At 38.6% G+C, this 22,734-nt stretch overlaps 1 long non-coding RNA gene across 1 annotated transcript in view; it reads right to left on the minus strand.

The window, feature by feature from the left end:
• Positions 1-21,436: 21,436 nt before the first annotated feature.
• Positions 21,437-22,734, minus strand: part of LOC112955408 — a 2,786-nt gene continuing 1,488 nt past the window's right edge. Inside the window, exon 2 of the long non-coding RNA XR_003250879.1 lies at positions 21,437-21,564. This is a non-coding gene — a long non-coding RNA (uncharacterized LOC112955408). The remainder of the gene's footprint in view (positions 21,565-22,734) is intronic.

The following is a 22,734-nucleotide window of genomic DNA, read 5'->3' on the forward strand; positions in this document are numbered from 1 at the left end:
GTTTTCTATTCAACTTCTTCTTCCTCGTACTAGGATGAGATTTTTTTTATTTCCTAGATTGTTAAAATCTCACATATCTAACCTTGCAATGGTGATTTGCTTTTCTTTTCTGAGCGTGAAATGGTCCTTTCAGATATATTCAACAGCCATCATTATAACACCTATCTTCCTCTTGTCCAGCAACAGTGCACAAAAATAATTATCATGTGGAATAATTCACTTTAAATCAAATACCAATGCTTTCAGAACAGTCTCTTCTAGTCCAAAGTCTCTGAAAACAATAATAGGTAGATGGTAATTTATTTACCACCCTCTATAAGGATCTATGGCCTAAGTTTTGGATTGAGGAACCAGGCAAGACATAGGAAGAGTTAGAAGTACAAGGGTGAGAGAAGTGCAGAGATCCCAGGAAAATCAAGGTGGGACAGTGTAGTGTGCTGAGGGACCAATATTTTCTTGTTGGAGCTGGCAACTCCCCTCTGTACCCACAGAGCTGCCAGTGCATCTTGAAGGCACAGGCCCTACTTCTCGTAGCTGCTGTCATGGGGCTGCCACAGCATTGCTGAGCTCGTATCCCACACATTAGACTAGCCACCATGGGAGAGGGCATGAGAAAGAGAACTGTGAATGCCATGCTGTCTGCTTGTCACGCACACACTGCAACACCTGTGACTGCACATGGTGGCACTGATGTCCCCTCCCCTGCAACAGCCAGTGCTTTCCTCACATGAAGGTCCAAAAGTCAGCTCTTCGCTGACTTCACTGACATCTCTGACTGTGCCAMAATGTAGATTTTTGATATGGAAAACGGTGTAAGGTTAAACTGTATTTMTTTGAAACAGAGATTGTGGGGACTGTGGAATATTTTGGTTGCATTAAAAATGGACATATGAAAGCAATTCAAGGTTGGGAACAATCTCTTCTTACTTGCAGMCTTTTTGACTGACACTGTGTGAGCAGATGCCAGATAATAATAAGTCAAGTATCAGTTTCTCTTTAAATAGGTTAAGCAATTCAAAGCAGTTCCTCTGTAACATATAATTTAATGGGGTTGGAAGGTTCCTGACGATAACAACAAACAATGTACTAAACCATATGTTCTTTCTGCCAAGAGTCGATCATTCTTGCTATCATATTGAGCAGCTTAAAATGTCCAGCTACTTACCTACTTAAGTACAGTAAATATAACTTCTCAAAGGCTAGTATATTATTAATACCACAAAAGACACATCTCAGTACATTTACAGAAATATTCTTCACATTTTTTGCTAGAACGTATGACAAAGACTTATTTAGCTGGAGGCATGTAAATACTGTCCAAATCCTTAATCAATACTGATGATTGCTGCAGCTCTATACAACAGACCAACCTGTGCTACTAGTACATTCCAGCTTTTAATCTAGACTGCTGAAGTATTCATAAATCTGTTTCATCCCTTAAGTCCAGTGAAAAACTGAAGTCACAACCTGCAAGTCATCTGAGATTTATTCTTTTGTGCTTCCAAAGATGAGATCAGAATCATTACAAGCTAAGGCAGGGTGGGTGGCTAATAAATCTGCTGCTGATTTACACAGAGATTATGGTGTTGCATTGTTAATTTATACAGCAAATAAGCTGCAATTGTGCACAAAGTGTAGGCTATGGCTGTAAGTGGAATATGAGCCTTACAGGAGGTAATGCTAGATAGTATGTGTATTGTTATGGCTAAAGCCAGGTAAAACACAGAATAGCCCTTGTAGGAAAGGAATGTGGGGAGTGCAATAAACAAGAGAGGGACTTATCTATAGGGCTGTGGGCCCCAGCTCGTCTAGGAAAACAGGGAATATCAATAGAGATAAGGCAGTTGTTATATGGGAGAAGCACAGGCAGCTGCTAGCTTGGAGAAGGAGGGGAAGGGGAAAAGAGCCCTTGTACAAGATAAGGAAGGAATGAAGCAGGTAACCACATGATATAATAGTTGTGTTAAGGAACTGAACAACCAAGGAATTGCAAAGCCTCCAGAGTGACTGATGTCACTCAGGTTGAGGAAATAATGGGGGAAGTAAAGTGGGCTTCCTTGCGGGTTCCCCTGTCTTTATCAGCCCTTGAGTCAACCAGGATGGATTCTTCCTACACTTCATTAYGGCTGGACAAGTAATAGGTAGATGACCAGTGTTTGTAGTTGCAAAGCTATGTGCACAGAAAGGCTGATTATAGTTTTAGGAGAACTGCGTGGAATGACTGCCTCTGCAGTCCGTCTGCACTACTGCAGTGTAAATCTTCTGAAAGAAGACCTGGCCCCTTTGTCCTTCAGTTGATTCCTTCTCAGGAAAAATACCTATAAGAGCAATAACTTAATGAAGGCAGATTTCCAAGGGTTGAAAAACTCTTTATCGTGGAACCCCCTGAAGATCCATCAGGCACATTAGAGTCTGATCCTAACGAAGGAGCAGGCAACTGAGAAAAAGAGATGCTCACTTGCACCTGTCATGGCAGAATAATACAAAATTATGTGCGTTCTAGACTTACTCTGAACCCCAGATTCTCCCAAACTGCAACTGCAGCATTTTTATGTGTGTATTTCCATGAGTTTTCAGTTATAGGACAAGGCCTTTGTTTTCCAGTATCATAGGCCTTTCTAACCTTAAATATGCATGAAGAACATTCTCAGACTAGGAGGTGTGTGTCATGGGGGAACCACAGACAGAGAAACAAGCTCTCCATGGCTCGCCTCTGGGGCTCTACTCTACTTTGTGTAATGCAATATTTTTGCACTCTTTGCACTGAGTCACATTCACAACAACATYAAGGCCTCACTTCTGGGAAAGGCTAGAAGGTGACTGCTAAAATAAAAGCGCTTTGAAAGAATAAATTAAATGCAAATCTTCAYTGAAACCTTCCCTGAGATTTTCCTATTCTAAATGAAATCAGGACTTTAAGACCTGCTCTCCACTGAATGCATTACAAAACCTGCAGCATTTGTTGGCACTGTTCAGCAGTTTGTGTTCAGGAGAGCACCGAGCCTGAAATTCAGTTAGGAGTGGAGCCAGTGTATTACATTTACAGTCTTCAGAGACACAAGCCTAAATGCTTTATCCACAATAGGAAAGTCCATCCAACAGAAAGGTCACTGCTAATAGAAGTCTCATGAAAAGTATGATTTCTTGGCAACATGCTATAGAGCTGCTCATAGAGGGCAGAAGCTTCCTCAGGCAACTGAGCATCACACCTTTTGCACTACTGAGATCCTTGCTCTCCTCAGGCAAGGTCAGGCTCTCCACAGAGCTACTGCATGCTCAGATATTGCAGCAGTTGCTAACTGAAAATACTGGGGAAAAGTAATGGAGGGAGGGCAACCTTGGAATATTTTTTTAAACAAACAAAAAATCTTCCTGTTGTTACCAACTTCAAGTATTCACAAACCATTAGTCATCTATGAAAACTACAAAGTAAATCTATGACATTGAAATAAATTCACTAGTGGATTCTCTTTTATTTGCTCATTTCTTCCTTTTATTTGGGTTGTTACTGAACTTTTATGATTTATGCACTGAAGACTCTTCTTGTTCAAAACTCCTCTACTGACCACACACAAATAAAACCACAGTGGCTTTGGGCTCCAACTTAAAAGGAGGGAGGATTTCTAGTACTGCCTGACATGCAAGGATGTGATTTGTCACTGAACTTTACGAGGTCATGATCCTCCTGGTTCCCATTAGCCRCCAAACTCTCAGCATCCCTCTCCTTTCCTACAAACCTTCTTCTTTTGACCCTCCTCCTCGAAAGGAAGGGGTTTAAATAACAGAAACTCCAAGATATCCATGCCAACAGAAATTGTGGAAASCTGGGAGAAGGACCCTATGTGCTAGGTGCATCTCGAGGGAGGGAGTTTTCATGACTTATACATGAGAAATCAAATTCAGAGAAGAAATCAAAGGCACAAGTGAGAACATGTCATGATTCTCAGCCCTATTTCCTACCCTCCCAGTCATGATGCTATTATATTACAGTCGCTGCACAAGCCTGATTGTTGTAAGTAACTAACAATGAAGACTTATTTTGACTCTAGCACAGCTAAAGTAGATCTCAGTGATATGGGACTTCCTACAGTGTGATAATCACAGTGCACTTAAATGAAGCCAGTAGACACAACATAATATTTGACTTAGTGTTTAAAGTTCATAAGGCAATTTCTTTAAATACTTCCTGTACATGGTGAGGAGAAAGTTGATCAGGTTGATCAGCTAAGCATTCAACCAACAAGCAGTTTTTAATCAGCTTATCTAGAAGATAAAACAAATGCAAGCAAGTAGACAAATCCATCCTCTACAAATAGCCAGAGTAGCTGATTTATATTCTGGGAGATTTCTTAGGAACATAAGATGTACTGAGAAGTACTCTCTTTTTAAGCCACAAAACCATTAAAAATGAATATGACGGGCATAGAACTAGCCAAAATACCTCAAATGTTTGAACCTTTCCCCAGCCTTATGCGCTTTCCTCTGCTGTTTGAGAACAGGGTATACAATCCAGACTGTGTTATATTTTGCACGTCCAATCCTGCATTCAAGTGTACTGCACTTCAGGGCCAATTCCCTCCCCACTGGACTCCATTGAGGATCTTTCCTTGGATGCACAAGGGCTTTTGCTCCCTGTTGACAACTGTACCAGAGCAGGATGTAAAATGGTCTGAGGTGTATTGGTGTTTCCCTTCAGACCCAGATACACAAACCCAGATGCATTTAGGGTACCTGTYGTGTAAACATCATGCCAGTATTACCAAGAACATTTCCAAGAACTTCAAATTAAGAAACAAAACTAGAGTAAGGTTGTGTCTTTACTGTCGATTTTTTTAAAAAAGAAAAATAATCGCAGAAAGCAGAACAAAAAGAACTTATGCAAAATATGCAAAGTAGATTAGGGGCAGCCCTCATGCTCTTGGCAAATTGCCAAGTCAGGCCTTAGCACAGTGAAGTTTGAGTCTTCCTGTTCAAAAGCAATGCAAAACACTCATCCCTCCTGCTCAGGCAGCCCCTCCAGTCCCCTACTGTGTGTCTCTAGTGCATGAGCACAGCACCTCAGTATTCCCCAGACCAAGTCCAGATAGACCTACAAATCTGCCTCCATGAGAGACTACCCCAGCTTTTTATAATAATCTCTATTTTTCATCAGTAGCTCTTTTATTTAAGAAATTTATCCCACTGTACCTTGAAGAACATCATCCCACTGTACCTTGAAGAACAGGTACTGCTAGTGGAGAAACTGGTTATGGGACAGAATCTCATGAAGAAGGTGCTGGGGAAGAATGTTGCCCTGGACTTAGCTCCCCACTGTACTAGTAGATCTGAGGCTTCACCTTTCCTGACTCAGGTCCTTCCTGTAACCCTTGGCTTCAAATCAGGAAAGCACTTAAACACGTCCTTAGCATCCGCTGAGGTTCTGGGGATTAATCACGTGCTCTAAGTGTCACTTGGCAGGACTGACATTTGCATGACTTATCAGGACTGTACCCTCTCTAGCTACTCCTACCTATCCAGAACCTGGCTGGAAGGAGCCCAAAACTCCTAARCAGAAATCACTAGCAGAAATCATATCACTGGCTTGATGTAACTTTGGAGAACTGCAGATGGAAAGGAGTAAACCCACAAAGTTTAACACGAAGCACATACTGTGATCTTGCCTGTAGCATTGGTATAAAAAATCCCGTAATTAATACTTGATCATATGTTATTTGACAGCTGCATGTCAGACAGATGTTGTTACTATTGTTTTGTTAGTAGTCAGCCTTGTTCTAAAAATGGGTGGGTAAGGGGCTATCACTTCCACTATTTTTTCTCTGCAGTAAATATTACAGTGAATAATTAATAATTCCAATTAGGGTTTTTTTTTTTTTTTTGGATAATTCCAGCAGCTGTCTTTTCACAGGTTTCCTTGGCTGCTGCAGGGGCCAATCAGATCATATGAATGTGCATATTAACAAAGGTTCATTAAGCAACTCTGTCTTTCTAAGCCTCTGGAAAAGAAGTAAAACAGAGATGTGCCTCCGAAGTAAGCAGACTGTGTTCTTTGCTAAATTTGACATCAAATTGAAATCAGAAGCCTTTTAATAATCTGCATTTAAGATGCAAATGTATCTATTTGATCGGAAAGTTTAATGTATGAATAAAGATTGCAAATTTTTTCATTATTTCTTGATTGCTGTTGGCAAGGGGGGAATTACCATGCTAACTGCCTCATTGAGGGAAAGCCATATGCCTGGAATGGAGACAGTGCTGAAGTCACAAAGTTTAGTGAGATTAAGTTGCACAGAGGAAGGCTCATTTAAAATAAAGACTAATTAATGACCTCAGAGGTAACCCTACCAGCTACCACACCGGTTAGAAAGGTGAACGCTATTAACAACCTCTTAARTGCAGTCTCCAATTACTAGTCTTTTCAGCAGCTCTGTTCTGTAAGAGAAATGACTTCAGGCCYCAGCTCCCATCACAGGGTCATCTTATTTCACTTTCAGTCTGTGACATAAAACTGTAGTCCTATGGGCAGCATCTGACTGCCAAGAGTCTCTTTTAACATTGCCACAGCTCAGCAAAGCATTTACATTTGAAATGCAAGAAATGTGGACGAGCATTTTATCAGTTGTGAAAACTGCAGAATTCTTGCTCTTTCCCCCAGTACTGAACAGGCTGTGAATGGTCTCGGACKGTCCTGGCACTGATATAAAGAGGGCAAAGTTATTAAACCAGCTGGCATTGCTGGGAGAAGGAGAAGGGACAAGACGCTAGGCATCTGAGCCTTTGCAAGGGATTAAAGAGCCCCAAAGTTTGCTTATTTTTTCCAGTTAAATTAGCTGCCTAATAAAAGAAACTACATTTCTCCATGAAATTYGCCTCTTTAGACTACTGTGGCTGCTGTTGCACTATTATTTGATTCCACAATTACAGACTAAAAATGCAAGGGGAAAGATAGGCAGACAGAAATGTKCTACGACCATGTGGCTGCTTGGTTGCTTGGTAATCTGAGACTGCCTTGTCTCACTAATTAGTGTGTAATAGCTGTGTATGCTGGCTCACTTTGGGATGTCTTATCAAAGGGGGAGAAAGAACTGGGTTTAATTTAGCTATACAGAGGGACTGCATCTGTTTTCTCAGCCACTGAAGGATTATAATTGTTTCTAGATGACAGCAGGTCACATGCGTATAGGCTTTTTAATTATAAGTGAAATTTCTTTTCAACCTAGGGAAATAATTTAATTTCAACATTATTATTATTATTTTTTGGCTTAATTCTAACCCTCCCTACCTCCCTCAACTCTGTTTGCTCTCTTCCTTGCCACATAAATCTTTCYCCTTTCTAAATAAATGACAGGTTTTCTTTGTTCATACCTGTCACCGATTTTTCTTTCAATTCATGCAACAATTACGCAATCAGGTTTAAAGGTTAAATAAACTGTGCTTTGGCAGTATTGTCTGGAAAAACGGTCAAATACAGTTGTTTAAAATTCCTTGTATCAAAAGAAAAAAGAAAAAAAAGAGAAAGAAAAAGAAATCCTAGCATTTTCACATAGAACTTTGTCTGTATTTTAACTTTTCTATCTCAGTGTTTATTTGAGAAAATATTGCTTTGCTCAGTTTGAAATGCTCAGAAATCATCAGAGCCCAGGCGAGACCTGGACTGCTCTGGGTGAAGCAGTGGGCTGCAAGGAGAACATTCCTATGAATACAGCAGCCGTTTGAGACAAACACACCAGGACTCAATAATCCTTGGAAATACCCAGAGGATGTATACATATGCAAAATTCCATGTGCTGTAGAAGTCTGCAGAACCTATAGAGGCAAGTAATAATCCACTACTAACCTTTTCTAGCCCTTTTTTCTGGCTGAGTTAGGCCTAAAAGAAAGGCAGGTGGAGATAATTGATCCAAAACTCTTACGAAGCCCAAGGAGTTTATCAAGAAGGTGAAGAGGATGAAAATAAAAGGGTCTTGGCATTTTTCCAGTGGATCTTAAATGATAATAATGGCTGATTATCCCCTGGCTAGTCACAAGAAAGGTCCCAGATAATGTTAAAGAACATTGTCTGTCCTTGATCCCCTCAAGTGAGAAATATTGCCAAGCAGAGGCCAATCATGTCTGAAAGCTTGGCTGTTTTTAAGGTCACTCACTGTCAGATGGGCTAGCACTTGCTCAAAATGTCAGGGTACAGAAGCTGACCCAGTTTCTTACCCTGTTTTTCAGAGAGCCTGGTAGACTACAAGCGGGAGACTGATTGGGATTGTTTATATGGCAGGAAYAGAATCACAGCCCCAACATTTGAAGATTTGATCTTTTCCCACTAAAAGACTCCTGAGTTGCAATGAGTGGGAAGAGCAAAATCTGTATCTGGTCTGGAAACAAAAGCCAAGAAGTGTCGTGGATTTCACATCAAGAACTTTTAAACACATTAATAACTGTGAAGCTTGAAAAAGGGCTAAGCATGCCTCCTACGAGCCAGAGAATTAGACATATGGATGAATCTGTAGATTGGACTTTGATACCAGACCTTGTTTCTGACCTAAATTCTTGGCTGGAGGGGGTGTGTGARCACTTAACACTACAAATACAGAATGTGTTCCCCATGCCAAAGGTCACATGTGCACCAGACCACCCTCATCTCTTTGGATGACTGTAATTGAAAGGCAGCCAAGGAATAGCTCTATCACTCATGACAGACTTTTGCATCGAGGAAGAAGGAATGCAGGATTGAGAGGTCAAAGCCAGAGACAGAATGAACCATCAGCTTCCTAATTCCCCTATCAAGAGCACAACACCATACTGCACCTGGAAGCAGAGGTAAGAAGAAGGATAGACACTGCTAATAGGGCTATCTCATCTCAACTCTTGTAATGCCCTAGGTGGAAGCAGATGGTCAAGATGTTCTCAATGAACGGAAGTCTCTTGTCCTTAAGAGCAGATAATTTGTGCAACTTGTGAAAAAACAAATTCCACTTATAGGTGAAAGATGCAGAATCACAGATGTAGGGAAAGCACTTCAAAAACTACTCAGCAGTGACTGGATAAAGAAACACCAAGCAATATTCAAGGGACAACATTTTGTGAAGATGAAGATATAATTGGCTGCATATCTTCTCCAGTGAGTCAGTTTATTGCAGCAAAGAGGAAACAAATGCAAACTTCAGACATTACAAGATACACCAGAGATTGTCTACCACAGTTCTGGGATCCTCCAAGGTAGAGGGTACGTCTATCAGCAGTCAAAGTGGCTAAATAACATCCTGGTGGAGAAGAGGCAACCATGGAGAATGAACCTTGAAACATTTTTCAGAGAAGGCAGCAATAAGCCAATTTCTCTAAGGCAGAAGGTGGTTGATGTCAGTACTATGAGTGAAAATTATCTGCCCCACTTATGGTGTTGTTTTTATATWTTTTTTAAGGTCTTTTCCTTAGAGAATGTTAAAACCAAGATTTGGCATAAGAATATAAAGATTTAACAGCCACTAAAACTGTTTCACATTTTAATTTCCTAGTAAGGCTAGAGGAGAGTTGTACATGGTGCGTCCTTCTGACACTTGCTAGCTGGAGGGAAAAAAATAGAGACCCATTTGTGACACTTGATTTTTAAAGGCAAAAGAATTAGATAGAAAAGGAGTCATCAGTTCCTTGGTATAGCTTCCTAGGAGAAGGTAATTAAGAMGTCTAGGGATCGATTCATTGTTGTGTTTCCTTAGCCTTATTATTTTATATTTTACCGGTGCTCATGGTGCATTAGAGCTGAAGAAGCATGAGGCATGGTGGTAAATAAAGCTAGTTTTCAAGTGAGTCTCTTGAAGTCAARATGATGAATGCACTGTCGTCTAGAGGCAGGAAAAAAGAGTCAGGGAGATGCAGGTAGGGATGTACAGTGGATATAAAGTGAGGGTATTTTCTAGGTCTGTAGCTTGTTGGCTACAAAAGATAGGCTAAAGGAAAGTTGAATGAGGGCTTTGAAATTTAAATCCAGTGCCCTTTGCATATACATTCAGTCAGGAGCACCTAACTGAAACGTAGCCATGTAAACTGGGAGACTGCCTAATCAGATTTTACCAGATATCTCACTGGAGGTGAATTGGAGCAGTTGCATATACACTGGATGTTCAAAATGGGACTTTGGAACTATAGACATGAATCTTAAAATATTGGCAAGAGCTAAAAACTAAAATCAAGAAAGAAAGAAAGAAAGAAAGAAAGAAAGAAAGAAAGAAAGAAAGAAAGAAAGAAAGAAAGAAAGAAAGAAAGAAAGAAAGAAAGAAAGAAAGAAAGAAGCCCCTTGATGTTACACTGATGTTGCTTTCTGTGATTATATAGTCTTTGGATATCAGAATGGAACATACTGGGATATACCCAGCTAGCCTGACCACTGACAACACAGAGTGTAAGCTGCTGTTTTAGACATTTGTAAAACAACAAGAAGCAAATGAAAACCAATTCATAGAATGCTTCCTCTAGGGACATCCATAATGCTGCCAACAGCAAATGAAAAAAATAAATGAGGAAATACAGACAGGTAATGAGAATCAAGTAATGCAAACAGTGGGTGGGCGTGCATCTGGCTGACTGACATCTTCACGTCATGTGGAGTGTATGCTCAAAATAACAAAACTCTGCCAAATATTTTATCTCACTGATTTCGTGTGGGAGAGCCTGCTAATCAGATGGAAGTGAGCATTGGTTCAGATTGGTAGTACTTCAAAACAACAGACATGCACTTTTCTATTATCAGCCTGTTTTACTCATGAATGAACTGCCTCTGATCATGTAAATCTATGTTTTACAAAATATTCTACACTGACTGACTAAAGAAATGTTTTTTGTTATTTATGAACATGGAACTGGAAAAGAAATGACAACATCCATAATGAATTTTACTACACTGTCTACGGTGCAGATGCAAGAATCAAAGAATAGGAAAAAAAATGCATTTTGGGATTTTTCTACTACAAGATGGAAATGACAACTTTCACTGCATGTTTTTTTCAAGGAAGGACGTAACAGTAGCTTGAGTAGAAGAAAGTGCAGTAACACATTATCTCTTTATGAGAAGAGTAGCCTAGAAGAAGAAGAAAAGAAGAAGAAGRAAAACAATTTGGTGAAGAGATTCAGGTTGCTCTGGATATTCCTGTGCTGAATAAATCATAATTTGCCTTTATTCCTCCAGACTTTTAAGGTTTAGGAATCCAGATGATCCTTCATTACAGACCTTGAGAATTTACAAATGATTGCTGTTTAAACAAGAAAAATGTTTTAAGTTATTTGGTGCCCTGTGGTTAAACTGCAACAATAAAAATACTAACCATCTCAGAGTAACTATCTATTCCATTGGTCCAACGAGCTACAAAGAATGTGTTTGCTAAAAGGAAAGTTAAATATGAGGAGGCTACCAGTACTATTTGAAAGGATCTGAAAGATATTTCTGTGAATAGTTTCTTAYAAGCAACTATTTGTATTTATTTGGTACTCAAAAATTTCTTCGATATTCYTGGTCATAGGATTTTTGTGTTGAAGAAGCATAATGCTTTGGAGGAGGTTTATAGACGGAGGCCCAGAACAGCATCTGAAGCAGTTAGTGGAGCAAGCGTTGACATTTCTACTCAAGCATTTACACAGAACGTGTAATTTCATCCCGAAGTTGTTTGCTGTGAAAGTTAAAACTAAGATATTTTGATGTTTTTTTTTTCTGGCAGCCTTAACTTTTAGGAGTGACAATCCAAGCACACAAAAATCACTTGAAATCCRTTTACTACATTTATAATCCAGGATACACTTATATGCACTATTCTGATGTCCTATGCCTCAACAAAGTAATTGCTGAAAAGTTCCAATTAAAGGAAATAAAATACAGAGCTGGATCYGGGTTCAACTCTATTTACAAAAGTAGTTTTCTAGCCTACCTTCATGAATCTGGGAAAGCCATTTAATGCAAACACCAGTTTTCCTCTAAGAAACTGGAAAATCATCTCTCCTTTTATTCTTGCTGTTATTTTTTCACAGTGGAATGTTCCTGGGAAATTAATTGTCATATGTTGTTTCCTGTAAAGTGTACATAATAGTAGACTCACCAGCTGTTACAGAAATATAGATAAACTAAAATGCCTCAATTGATTTCTAAAATCAAGAATTCACTAGCTTTCTGGGCAGTAACATTTACACAGCTGTAGATGCTCAAACCTGAACTGTAAATAGACTTTAGCCACTACCTTCATATGCCTCTGCAACCCTGTTTTAATGGAATGCAAAAATGAGTATATTGTACCATTATTTCTTTGTGATTGGAAAGTGGTCATGCATTTGTTGTGTAGTGACACCAGGTTATTAGTATAAACAAGGTAAATATATTCAGCAGTAGTTCCTTGTATTTACGTAACTGGAAATATCTCAGGGAACCTGTGCTCTATATGAAACTATTCAACATTTTAATGACTCTGCATTAATAAAAATACTTTGGATAAGTTATGGTGTAATTCAAAACTTTGTGAGCATCTCCAGCGTAGCCCCCACATTRTCTGAATGAAACAGTAGGGGTATGAGAGGAGGGAGCTTTCTATCCTATCTGTTAGTTATTTCCAAAGTACTTTTCACGCCAGAGCCAATATGGAGAGAACAGATAGCAACTATAAGCTGATGGTCACTTAGAAAAATAGACTGTACAGAAAGCCTAGGACAGCTATTTCATATGATTAGAAGCATAACTTGATCTGAGTCAATTATAAAAAAAAAGGTTGAAATCTAAAACTACTCTTGAATGGAAACTTGAACCCGTCCTCTAAGTAGAATTTTATTTAAAATACAGTTGAGTGTTCTAAAGAGGTTATTCTTTATCTCTTACTATTGGCTATTTCAAGCCAAAGTACTATAATCCACTGGGAAATGTTTTCACTTCAGTATTTCTTCATGATAAAGTCAAAATATAAGCCAGAATACAAAATCTGCAAAGTTGAAATATAAGATTCCTGCATTTCATTTTCATCTAATWTTCATCTTCCTATTTCACTTCACTTTCATATCATTCTTAGTGCATGACAGCATTTTAATAGACATTGCACATTCTTCACTTGAGTACTAACTGCTCTTGATTTCTTCCAAACTAATTTTGTAAACATATTTCTTATACTTTTTCTCTCTCCTTTTTATTATTTTGATCACTATCAAGTTTTAGCTAGAGAAGCTAGCGCTGCCTTAGGCAACCAAGATCAGTATTGGTTTATTTGGAAGGAAAAGTGATATGTAACTGAAACTACCAGGAGAAAACTTTCGTATATTACAGGTTGGTTACAGAGGATTTCTGCCAAGCCAAAATGGAAAACCAATACCATTACTCTTTAGGGCTGGAAACTTCCCTGTCTGGCGAGTGAGCATTTGATTTCCCCAAGTCTGTTTTGAAGGCTGAAGATGGCACGATAAGGTTCACCTTCCTGAGTTACCTTAGTCCTGATACATGAATCTGAAAAGATTCYAAAGAGGTTTTATTTTAATCCTAAATGAACAATAGATGATTACATAATGTAAAAACAAAACAAACCAAAACGACAAAAGAACCATTTGTCCAGTATCTAAAATCCAGCTGTCCAGTGTCTCTTTCCTCTCTCACTTCTATAAAATGGGGAAAGTGCTCCCTCAGCTATCAGTGCTTGCTTAAATCCYAGGGATGTTGTAAGGAGAACTATGCTGAAAAATACGAGGTGCAGTATGAATGGAGCTATATTAGCACAGTAACAGATAAACAGAAGGATGAATATCATCCCTGAGGAGTAAAAACATCTGTTGTTCCTGTGACAGCTACAGAAACTGTTGCAATACTTTTAGCAACTTACACACACACATACACACAGAAAAAAAAAGCTATTAAAGCAGGGGAATCTGCCAGTAGATAAGCCCAAAGAGTGTCTGCTCTAAAGCAGGTTTTTATTTCATCTTGTTCCTAGCTTGACATCTTTGTGTTATTGCTTTCTTTAACTTTATGAAACACAATCATTCCCTTTATTATATGAATTCTAGACTGTAATGCTGCCTGGCTTTCAAAATTTTCTCTGCCATCCACTCAGAGAAATAGTTATTAAATCCACACATTACATATCACCACAGAAAGCCTMTCTCAGAGTCATTCATATACAGACACTCCTCTGGGTTATACCTGCCAAATGGATTGGTGTGGCACTAAAGCTGGTGGCAAGCAGGCTGTCCCACCAGGAGGCATTTATSCATGGGATGAGGGCAAAAGGGACAGAGACAGTGAACAGCTCTGCTCAGCTAAACAAGGAWCATTGTAGAAAACCCGTCAACTGTCAGGAACCTCTACAGCTAAAGCTGAAGGATCTCTGTATCACCTGCAGGTACAAGATTGATCTCTGTAAACAGGGCTTGCAACCAACTTGGTATCCACCATAAATCAAGCGCARGTGGCCTGAAACACAGGCTAGGTGTAGGTTCTCACCAGTGGAGGGAAGGATTTTGGAGAGGATAGAGGACAGAAAAGCAGTATATCTGACCCATGTGCAAAATAACAAGGCAAAAAGTGCCAAAACAGTGAACTCCTCCCGACTGAACAAGGATTACTCACAGACATTATTTTGTGTCTAGTGGAATGAAAACTTGAGAGAATCGCACAGTGTTGGTGGCAAATCTATTCATCCCTTTCTAGCAAGGAAATTAGAGCAATCTTTTCCCCGGCTCAGTAGTTCTCCAGTAATAACTGCAGTTTCCTGACATCTGTCCCGACTTTCTTTTCTCCCCTTCCTTGAGATGAACAGAGGCAGTGTCAGAGTAATTTACAAGTGTGCACAGGCGTATCTTAGCACTGCTCTAAGTTTCATCCTGGAGAAAGATGAGGAAGAAGTGCAGAGCTCAGTGATTCACTGATCCTGTCTCTAGAGTCTGTCACATCTATTCTGAACAGATATTCTATATAACAGGTACAGTATCTGATCATAAAAAGTATGTCCTTTCTATCACAACTTTGATGCATTGCGTTATTTTTTATTACAGTGTTTCATACAGTGGAGACTAGAGTGATGCACAATAAATTCCGACAACAGGAGTGTGATTCAAGTTCCCAGCAATATTTAGAGATTTTCATTTTTTCATTTTAATGAGAGGGAGATAATTAAGGCGAGTGACATTTTATGTTTGCCACCATCACATTACGAAGAGTAGTGATATTTAATATGTACTGCAACATGTCTGTTAGGGCAATATACAGTCCCATGTATGAACATTAAAAACAAATCAATAACATAAACAAAATATTCCCAAGTCATCGCCATTTTCCAGTCTGCAATACCAGTCATTGACCTAAATCAGCAAGTAAAATTGGTAAGACACATTTTACGCTGGATCCCAAAAGCTTACACAGTTTTACAACATGAACAATATACTTGAATGTCTTTCAACATCTTCCTGTTACATGTAGAAGGCTTAAATAGGACYCTAAAGACAAACAGATTAGAATATAATGGAGGAGCCTCCAAAGCACATATTGTTTTTTTATGTGATAAAAATATGAATTAGGATRTCTGGCTTCAAATAACTATGCCTGGACCAAAAAGATCTTTTTCCTCCTCTTATTCTATATCCTTGGACTGGAGTTACACTTTGAGTGCACCTCTACGATGACACTTCAGTTCTGATCCACAAAGTGCTTTTGGAGAGAAAATTCTCATAATCTGCACTTCTGAGAAGGAGGGAAAATTACTTGTTTTGTGACTCTGCATTACTGTCAGCCTGGGATGAATACCTTACCATGGTCACCAGGCTTTGTTGGCACTTGTGTCCCCAAGGATTGAGGGTGGTATTTAGCACATGTCAAGGTCCACCTTGTCTACAGCAAAAGGGCTCAAGTACAGTCAAAACCTCATTGACGGTCTCTCTACTGATGACTGAACAAAGAGGTGTTTGCTTCTGTATCAAACCTATAGTCCATCCCAACATCAGTAAAAAAGCTTTGTAATCAGTCTTGAAGGGTAATTCTCCCTTCCAGTCCCGCATGTTTCTCCAGGCTGTGCTGAGGTGACCTACAGAGTCTTTACGAAAGGGAAAGACTTTCAGTTGTTATACCAAGCACTTTTTTAAGATATACTGTATGAGACAACAAGGGCAGCTGCGTACAATACTTTCTCACAAATTGTAGAAACTGAGGGAAGGGTATGAGAAGCTCAGTACTCATAGTTCTTTGACAATACTACTATATTCATATATATACATATATATTAAAATATATTAGCAAGTTTTGGTAGTTCTTAAGCTGATGTACTGCAATACAGAATCAAGAAATGATATGTTTTTATCCCCTTCCATTCTGACTTCAAATCACAGTTACATGCACYTTTATACCAAGTGATTCAATATTCTTGATTAAKCTTATTCTTTTTTTCCTGTTTTTCTAATCTATGTAGGATTAGTAAGTATTAAGGAATTACTTTGACTTCTTAATGAATTATTAATCTCAACTACTAATGAAAATACAATAAAGATCATAGGTATCAGCACATATCATGGCACTGTTGCAAAAGTGTTCTTCAAGTCATTGAAAGAAAATACTCAAGAAACATCCCTGCATTCTGTGTAGTCCCATAAACATGTCATAGTACAAAACTAAAGTGATATTATGAGTTAAATAAGCCTGTAGTATCTTCCTGTGCAATTCTATCACAACTGACCAGGTTGCTTGGCAAGTGTTGAGCATTATAGTCTTTTTGACCTCCTTTTCTAAAACCTTCTTTGTCATAAGAAGGTTTTCTACTTAATACTGAGCTTTCAGATACTCTGCAGCCACCTAAGAGGAAACATGTTGGTTTGTCTTGCCTGAACTGATGCTACTATTGAGTCACTCAAAAATAACTAGTTTGGCTTGTGAATGAGAAGACAGGGATATTGCTGCACTGTCTAGGTCAAAGCAGCTTGTCAGATAGCATTCTAACTCAGTGTCAGCTCAGTAGTTTTTTGACTGTTCATTTATTTTTATCTGCACTGGATTAAGACACAATCTGGAACAAAACTTCATTCTTCCACCTGTATTTCTCTCCCTTTATCTGTTGATTCTTTGTTATAGGATCCAACTTCTTCACAGTCATTAGTGCACTTGTTTCCCTAGTCTTTGTGATACATTGAATTATCTTCACTTTTTGAAAACTGAGGCACAAAGAAATCAAATAAAATGGGAAGTCTGTGAAAAAGACAAGGACTGAACACAGTTTCTCTCTTCCCACATCATTGACACAGCTGTCATGTCTGCTTATGCCTCCCCACCTGGAAAGATACTTAGATTTTATTCCCAAAGAGTCAAGTCTCTCTGTGAATTTGAATTCTGTGATTCAATTTCTTTTAGAATAATATCTCTTTTCCCCCTCGTCATCTGGCTTATTTCCAACATTTCACATTTGAAACAATTGGTTTCTTTTCTACAACAGTAGATTAGGAAGGAAAAAAAGCATACTGGAATCTTTTGTTAAGAACAGAGCACAGATTGCAGAGAGTTACATCATACCAATTTTTCTGACTGATGAATCATATTAAGTCTGATGTTTGCTGGGTTGTATTGCATTTATCTGATATGACATCCAGTAGCTGGGATGTTGCAATCTGATGTAACACATCACTGCTCACTGACATGCCAGCAGAATGAGAGAGACACCTGAGATAATGTAATTATATTTGGATCCCTTCTTTCAAAGAAGTTCTGATTTGAAGTTTTGATTTCTTTTCCATTATAAGCTTGCAGATGGTTCCAAGAGGCTGAACCGCTCAGTGATGATGTTGTCCTGCCTTGTTTTCTCTATGGACCTGAATTTAACTCACATAACATCCTTATGTCCTTAACCATATCATCCTAATAAGCTTTATTATGACAAAAGTTAGGAACTAGTCCTGTTAGGCACAAAAGAGAAAATGGAGCTCTACCCTGTCAGTGGGCACCCCAGAGAAAATGGTTACAAAAAAGCAACTGAAGAAAATCCAGGAGACGAACACACTGTGGTATACAATTGAAATGGAGATGTGCAGTGGGGTACCACCCATCACCTAGCTGATGTACTTTTTCATGTATTTCTCTTATATTTCATTGAAAGAGGCTTATGACATTTTCCCTTGTGAATGGGGCAAGTTACTTACATTGAGGTGTTTGAAGGATTAGGGTTAGCCTAGTAAATTTTCGAATTAAATCACATTTGGCTGGGTATTTCAAGTCAATACAGTGTGATTCTGATTCAACTGAAATTCTTAGTGTCAACTTCACAAAGATATAGATGTGTCCCARACAATTAAAGATGAATTTACATACACCTCACAGAAGCAGATTAGTGTTACAGTCATTTGTTTGTAGCAAATACATGGAAATATATAGAAATTTGCCAAGATAACTTCCTTTTGTTTTTAGGTCCTCATTTCCTTGTATAAATACTATCAATGCTCTTTTTCCTTTGTTATTTTCCCTAGAATTGAAATGTTACCCACGTTGCAAAGGAATATGTAAAGTTTAGAACTTTTGAAATTAGTTTCTTAGATAACGCCTCTGTGAATGGCAACAGACTGTCCCCAAGAGAAACTTTGTAATAATAGTGGCAGTGTAAGTATTGTCATCACACTTTTTCAGCCCATTAAGTTGTTCAATTTTGCATATAATCTTCAGTATACTTAACAGAGGAGGGAAGTACMTGGGCAAGAAACGGTAAATATAAATCAACAGATAATGATATTCCTCTTCCAGCCACACTTATTTCCAAAAGTATCAAAGTCTTTATGCTTATGCATTTAGAATAATATTCACCTGAGTAGATATGGATGGAAGTAATTACAAGATATAAATTGATAAATTTGAGGTTGAAGAATTTTCCTTATTTWAAAATGCTAATATGTAGAGAAGCAGAAGGATATTTTTTCTTTATTTATTTTTAGATCTTTTTCTCTGCTTGCTTGCCTGCATCCCTTTCTTCTCACATTCTTTGTTTTGGAGGAATGGCAATGTTCTATTTCTCTTACTGTGTGCCTTAATGATGTTATTGACATTTTCATAGAGGTTTCATAACACTATTTTTCCCTTTTTTCTTTTCAACATAATGGAAGAAAACTAGAACTGATTTGCCAAGATACAGAGAGACCCCAAGATTCCACTTGTAGTCTCCAGTAATGTCCTAGTTTGTGGAGGGCAAAGTCTCTAAAGGATCATAGGCTGCTAAAGGAGTTCCCTATTGCAAAGACTGCTGCTTTCTACAAATGCTTTTAGTCATTATTACCKTTTTTTTTTTAATATATATAAAATGCTTACTGCTCCCACCTACTGTAAGAGACATGAACTAATGAGGCTTTGCAAAGAAGTTCAGTCTTACTGACATGGGAGTGATTCTAACTTAACAATATGTCAGATTCAAAGTTATCTTTACTGGCATTTCACAGAGCTGCTGCTGGCAATGTAACGTGGGATGTGGACTCATTAACAGTTCTTCAAAATGTTGTTTAAAATCAAGATAGTGGGTCAAAAAAGCAACCCAAGGAGACAGTTCTTTCCGCTTTTAACTACATCCTTAAGTGACTCTAATGTAGCTACAACTCTCAAAAGCTGCTCTGAATATGGCCCTAAGCATTTTAACAGCCACATACCAAGTCAAAGCTCAATCTCGTATGTTCTGTGCATCCAAACCTCCCACACAACTGCCTATCCAGGAAAGCACAATCATAAGAGCAGAGAAGCTCAAGTACTCCACATTACAGCAGGGAGAGTCAGTATAAAATTCTAAACAAGAACTAAGTTTAGGCCATGTCATATATTCATGGTACACTGCTGTCTTATGATATAGGTATATCACCAGAGCAGTTGGCATGAAGCAGAATTTATTTTCATTATGAGTGAAATTAGATTTGAATCCAAGTCTCTGAAAGTTACAGACATTAACCATAAAAARACCTATAGCCCAAATGGATACAATCCCCCAAAGATTATCTGAGGTTCATTCCCGTCTATTGGTAGCTGAGACATATGATATTATATATGTCACACCGCTATCAATACTATCAATACTTAAAACTGGAATTCAAAGACAATTCTAAAGGCTCAGTTGAATTTCAGAATGATGGAAAGAAGCAGAATTACTTTTTCTAGAGAATAATGAGGACTTCAGGGCTGATCCTGATGTCACTTTGTTATATACTGCCATTTGAGACATTGGAGAAGCTATGTTGCATATGCACTGTTGTAATTCTCCAAATTAGTTATTTAATATTAATTGAAGTGCATGATAATGTGAAAGGATATGATTATGACAGTATGTGGCTTTGTCATGGCAGTTCCTTAAACAGTGGGAAAGCAAGAGAGCTAATGAGGGAGTGGGACTGGATTTTCTGATTCAGCTGTAATTTTTTTTTCCTTTATGAAATGGAAAAGGTAGAAAATTTATCCACAGAATAACATAAACTCATGCAAATATTTGAAAGAAAGGTCATCAGATTTGTATATTGTAAACTTTAAACTACTCTTTAAGTTTTTCTTTTCTTCATCCCCCTACCCACCTGCAATGCAAGCATGCAAAACATGTTGGTTTGGGTATTTTCTCAGAGTATATGGTACTGCTTGAATACCTTTTCCCATGGCRTTAAGCTGCATATGATGGAACAGCTGCTGCAACTTGCTTTGCCAGGACATGTTAAGTATTCTCCACAATGCTAAGAACTGGGTTAAGCAATCTAAGAAGGCACATAGAGGACTGAACCGAGACATGTACAGGGAATGCAAACATGATCCCACTCTCTTTTTTGTACTAGAGAGGTTATGTAAAGCATTGCACCAGCTAGGAAAGGAAGAAGGTGCTCGGTAGGGACAGCCAGCACCCCASCTCTGCACATCCAACATGTGGCAGGAAGGCTTGAACCTCCTGACTCCCCAGATCTGCATCTTCCCTATAGTGTTTCTGCAGTTGGAAAAGGTGGGACTTTATCTTTGGGAAGCCTTTGACTTTCAGAAGACTTGGGCAAGGCCCAGTTGCCTGCCATGGCAGCTCAGGTTTGCAACTGTTGCAATAAAGAGGCAGGTTCCCACCCCTCTCACTGGGACTATTCTATCACTGTTGCTAGTATTAGGTATTTCGGAAGCAATTCATGTTAAAATATAGATGTCACCCTGAGTTCTGCCCAGCAGGATCCTCCACCTTCACTGCCTCCTATCTATGCCTTACTAACTATGCCATACTGCACTAAGGAATACTTTGCCCTTATGGAGACATCATGTACTTTTTTCTTTCTAAGTGTTTCACATCCAGCTGACATGTTCAATAGTGCAATAATATTTATTTTGTCATTAGAGTGCTAAAAAATTACAGTAATTTCCTCATCTTCTGCAAAATCCTGGCACTGATAGCAATATTTTCTATTAGATTTAGAAATAAATTAGTTGTCTCTGAGTGAAGGATATCTCTGACTGATCTTCACTAAAGTAAGATTTACCTGGAGATTTATTGCAGCTTTGCCTTTCTCTTCCCCATGGGAAAGTTCACAAATGATGCAGCAATCTTGTTCTAGTAATACTGTGCTTAAATACACTTCATGGATTACTTGGTATTCAGGAGGCTCTTCCTATGAAAAGAAAAAAAAAAACCCACAGTTTGTAAAAACAGTAAAACCAGGCTGGGATTTTCAAACAATTTGATAGTGAATGTTAAAAGCAAATAAGCAAACAAACAAAACCCCACTAATTTTTCTTTCATCTCATTTAGCCAATAGCCACCCTGAAAGTACCTTCGCTGAAGTAGATGCTTTAATTGCAAAGCAACAGAATRGGGTGAGTGGCATCTCAGTGCATTCCTCAGTTATTTGCATTTCATAGATCAGTAATCTGAGGCATGGTAGTTAAGTAAGTTACCCCAAGTCATAACCAAGTCATAAAGAAGTGAAGAATCCTAATTGCTAGTTATCTGCTTTAAGAGGTGGCTTTTTCTGGTCTCTAGMTGCTGTGGGAAAATGCCGTAGAGGCCATACCTATAGAATATAATGATGTACAGCAAATTGACACTACTTATTGGATGCTTGAGGAGATGTGTCYACACAGACCATGGCCACTAGATGAGAAGCAATTGAACTCTATCAGCGTGCATCAGCACCACCGCTGATAATTGTCCTTATCATTGCCCCTCCTTGCTCAGATGCTTCTTTACCTTCTGGGCTTCACTTCAGAGGAGATCTTAAGTTTCAGTAATGTTATCCAGCGCAGTCTTAGCAGAACAGTCTTAGCATTTCKGCACTGATCCTAAGTTTAAAATACACGTGAAGACTTTCTGTTTTCTGTGGCACTAAGCTGATCATAGCAAAGACAATCTTCAAACAGGGCTCACAGATTGAGTCTCTGGTGATTGTACATATGGTAATGTGACAAGGCAGGAGAATAACTTTAAAATCTGACTAGAGCTGAAGTCAGTGGACCTAGTTTTGAATTTTAAGTCTTAAGTAAGTGTTGAAATATTTGGTCCAAAGAACGGAGTCAAGTTGTAAGTGAAATAACTTTTGAGGGGGATGTTCAGCAGCAAACTCAATGCCCTCCTCATCTCTGTCCTTTCCAGAGCCAATGAATCCAAACAAATGAAATCTACTGGCTTCAGTTTCTCGAAGATTTCCAAATAAAACTAACTGTGCATCGCTTTAATCCAGTTTAATCGCACCTCCTTGTTTCTGTTTCATTTATTAGTCACTTTTCTTTTCTTTTCTTTTCTTTTCTTTTCTTTTCTTTTCTTTTCTTTTCTTTTCTTTTCT

This window comes from Nothoprocta perdicaria, unplaced genomic scaffold, assembly GCF_003342845.1.
Source record: "Nothoprocta perdicaria isolate Ctin4 unplaced genomic scaffold, notPer1 scaffold_56, whole genome shotgun sequence".
NCBI classification, from domain to species: domain Eukaryota; kingdom Metazoa; phylum Chordata; class Aves; order Tinamiformes; family Tinamidae; genus Nothoprocta; species Nothoprocta perdicaria.